Here is a 3,817-nt window from a genome sequence, read left to right on the forward strand (position 1 = left end):
TATCTATAAATACATAGAAGAGGAATAAAATCTAACTTGAACCAAAAAAGAAAAAAAAAAAACCAGAACCCACCAGTTGTACAGAGGGAAACCCATCAGGGCACTTTCTCCAGCGGGAAACAATTCTGAAATTGGTCAGAGGTGGGGAATCACCTCCCATGCAGCCAGCAGCCCCCCCCACCCCCGCAAGGAGCGTCCTCATTGCAAAGCTGGGGGACCGTGCCGAGGCCTCTGTGAGTAAACGTGAGCCGAGCCCCAGGCCAGCTGCTGCTGAACTGTTCCCACCCTTCCCAGGTAAAACACCTGAATATGTACGAGGGCTTGAAAGCCTAGAGGAAGGGCCGTGGAGCCACAGCAGCGACAGCACGCAGGCCGACTTGGTGCCTGCAGGCCAGCCAGGATGGTCCTGGCCCCGGGCGCTCTTCTGGAAGCTTTCCATTTCCCTGCCTGAGATACTCCTCCTGTCCCGGCCCCCACTGCTTTTTTCCTTCCTCACCTCTGCCCGGGGAGAAATTCCAGCGGAAGGTATGGGTGACACATCCTCTTCTTTAGCAGGTGGCAGCCCGGCAACTCCTGCAGAAAGTCCAGCAGAGCCCCACTCACACCGGGCCACCCACAGAGCCGTGGCCCCTCCCTCCCTCCCACCAGCACAGCCCCGAGACTGCTGACGGGGCAGAGAATATGGCGTCAGGCACAGCTGCAGGGGCTCTTGCTGCCTGGAGCAGTGTTTATATGGACCTCAACCCAGGCACACCTGGGGAGGGCTGGCCGGCAGGGTCAGGCTGCCCAGGTCAGCCCATCCTCACCCCTCAGGGACTCACATTGCAGAAAATGGACCTCGCTGAACCGGCCAGGTCCAAGGAACAGGTGTGGGCTCCTGAGAGTCTGGATAGACAAGGGGCTGCAGCTCCGGCTTGTTTTCTAATTCCTTTTATCTGGCCCATGAGTGGGAGACAACTTCAAGAAGACCCTCTCCTAATGAGAGGAACCCAGGAGTCAGGGAGAGGAGCGGTGATGGGTGGAGACAGAGGCCTGGTGCCCCGGCTGCGGTGGAAGCCTCTGGAAGACCAGGCAGAGGGAGGCCGCACAGAGTGATGCCCAGGGTCACAGACCTGTCGGAGCTGCTGTCTGTTCGTTCAAGTCCTGCTCTGAGGTGCTCTGTGTCAGCTCTGAGTGACAGGTGATCTGGGCTGCTCTGCAATGAGGGCTACGTGCACGGTACCTGTGTGCCCAGCCCTGCCGGGGTACCTGCCCAGGGGAGCTCCGTATCCTGGGAGGGGGCCTGACCACGAGAGCGCCATGGGCTGCTGGGGAGGGGGGGCCTGCCCAGGTGAGCTCCGTATCCTGGGATTGCCCTGACCACGAGAGCCCCGTGGGCTGCTGGGGACCTGGTAAACGATGTCGGGACAGTCAGTGAAGCCACCGAGGATATACATCCGGTAGTTCCTAATTCCTACACCCTGCTGGTCATTCTACCATCCACCAGGACACGGTATTCTGTATTAGACTTCAGTGATGCCTTCTTCTGTATTCCATTGGTCCCCGAAAGGCTCTGCTGCCCTAGTAACCAGATTAGGGAATGGAGAAATGCTGCCGCCTTGTGGCCGTTTCCCACAACAGCAGCTTTAAACCCAGTGCTCATGGTCACTAAATATTCACACTCACTGCAGCCTGTAAATGGCACCTGCCCTGAAAAACAATCCTGGGGTCGAAAATGGACCCAAAACTTCTAAAGAGGGCAACCGTGCAAGAAGACAATTTCAAGAGGTTAATTGTACTCTCCGTTTTTTTCTGTTTTTCTGTACCAGAAGTTGAAAACGGCCCCTCCGCCACGCCCCGGTCCCCGAGGCCTCCGTTGCCCTGCCGGGGCGGGCTGGCCGCGGGGATGGCGGTAAGGCGCAAGGACAAGCGAAGCTGGGCCTCAAGAGGCAGCCCGCGGTCCCCGCCCCCGTCTACGGCCATACCACCCTGAACGCGCCCGATCTCGTCTGATCTCGGAAGCTAAGCAGGGTCGGGCCTGGTTAGTACTTGGATGGGAGACCGCCTGGGAATACCGGGTGCTGTAGGCTTTTGGCCTCCCGCTGCTGCGGCTCCGCCTTCTCCTTTAGTCGCCCGCGGCGGTGGCCGCCAGCTCCGCCCCCCGCCGGGCACCGCTGCAGGCCCCACCTCCTCCGCCCACCCCCCCACCACAGCGCGCCAGAGGGGCCGCTCCATGCGGCCCGAAGGCGGCCTTGGAAGGCAGCGGCACACCTGAAGCTCCGGGGGTGTCTGGCCCGGACCCAGACTCCGCCGCGGGCCCGGGGGGCGGGTTGCACCGCCCCCCCCACCACCACAGCGCGCCAGAGGAGCCGCTGCATGCGGCCCGAAGGCGGCCCCGGAAGGCAGCGGCACACCTGAAGCTCCGGGGGTGGCTGGCCCGGACCCAGACTCCGCCGCGGGCCCGGGGGCCGTCCGTGCGGCCCGCGAGCCCCTCCACCTGCACCTGGCCGGCCCCACCGGCGCCCAGCCCCGGCGCCGCCACCTGTCCGCCGGTGTGGCTCTCTGCAGCTCTCTCCGGATAAAGCTGGATAAAGGTCTGGATGGGAAGGAGGGGCAGTGATTCAGCCTATTGCTCTTAGTGCCCCTCCCCCACACTCAGAAGCCCTTTGTGACAAGGCCACAGCTCTGTGATGCAGGCCTGGGGTTCTGCCATCAAGTGAACTCCCAGAGCTCTGTTGCCTGAGGGCGGCAATGCAGTTCAGAAGACGGAGAATCTCTTTTCTTTGAAAAACACTGTTGCTATCTGGCTGAGATCCAGCCCAACTTCCTGGGTGATTGATATCATCCTTGGCTTCCTGTGTGGACTGGGGCTCTTCCTCATGTTACTCCCCTGCTTCCAGAGTAATCCATTCTTAGCACCACCTAGGAAACCTAGAAACATCAGGAAGCATCAAGTAGAGCTGAAGGGGAGGAGCAGGAGTAGGAAGAAAAGGAGATCTTTGAAAGCTTGCAGAGATTGCCTGGAAGAACTGGAGGGGACTCACAACCTGGCTTCACCTCTGCGGAGCTGCCTGGGGAGGCTTCCTGGCAAGGGCAACTTTCACCAGCTCTCATGTCAAGACCCTCCTGGTGAGATGTGCAAAGCAGTGCCTGCTGGAGCCTGTGGAGGATACTGCTTGAAGGCTTGGGAACCCTGCAGGAACACCTCCTGTAGGGTTTCCTTCCTGGTTCAAGACACTCGAGAGGTGCTGGAAGCACATATTACAAGGTTTTGGGTAAAGCACGGGCGGACCCTACCCCTCAAGGTCCTCAAGCCCGTCAATCTCTTGAAGTCGACAAAGTTCCAACCCTCCACCATCCTGCGGTTAGCCTCGTCCCCTTCAGCCACCTGTGTATCTGGGCCCCACTCAACAGTCACGTTTGCTGAGTTCCTGGAGAAACCTCCTCAGGCTCATTCAGGAGAGAAGGTGAGAACAGAAGAGTCCGTTCCTGCCCTGAAGAGGCCTCTCCTTGTCCCCTCCACTGTGTGTAAGGAAATCCAGAGTGCCCTGGGAGCGATTCCACCTGGTGACTACCATGGGCCCTCAAAGGCTTCTCTGACTGCACAGCAGGGAAGGCCACCTTCTCAGTCCCTCACGCTCAGCCTTGTGGGCAGAACCTGGAAGAGTGAGACTGTGGAATGGGTCAAGAGGGACAGCCTAGAGCCAGGTCCAAGTTCAGCAATGGTCAGGAACGAGCCAAGAGAGGAGAGTGGTGGTCAGGCCTCAGGAGACCCCTGCCATAGGGTAACAGTGATGGAGGCGAACTTAGGATCCCAATCTTTGAGAGGTGAAGAGGC

At 59.6% G+C, this 3,817-nt stretch overlaps 1 non-coding gene across 1 annotated transcript; it reads left to right on the plus strand.

Moving 5' to 3' along the window:
• The first annotated feature begins 1,950 nt into the window (after window positions 1–1,950).
• On the plus strand, window positions 1,951–2,069 carry LOC132496592 (5S ribosomal RNA). The gene has a single exon (XR_009533487.1). It is a non-coding gene; the product is annotated as a 5S ribosomal RNA (ribosomal RNA).
• Window positions 2,070–3,817: the final 1,748 nt, after the last annotated feature.

The sequence above is a fragment of the Mesoplodon densirostris genome, chromosome 9, assembly GCF_025265405.1.
Source record: "Mesoplodon densirostris isolate mMesDen1 chromosome 9, mMesDen1 primary haplotype, whole genome shotgun sequence".
Classification (NCBI taxonomy): domain Eukaryota; kingdom Metazoa; phylum Chordata; class Mammalia; order Artiodactyla; family Ziphiidae; genus Mesoplodon; species Mesoplodon densirostris.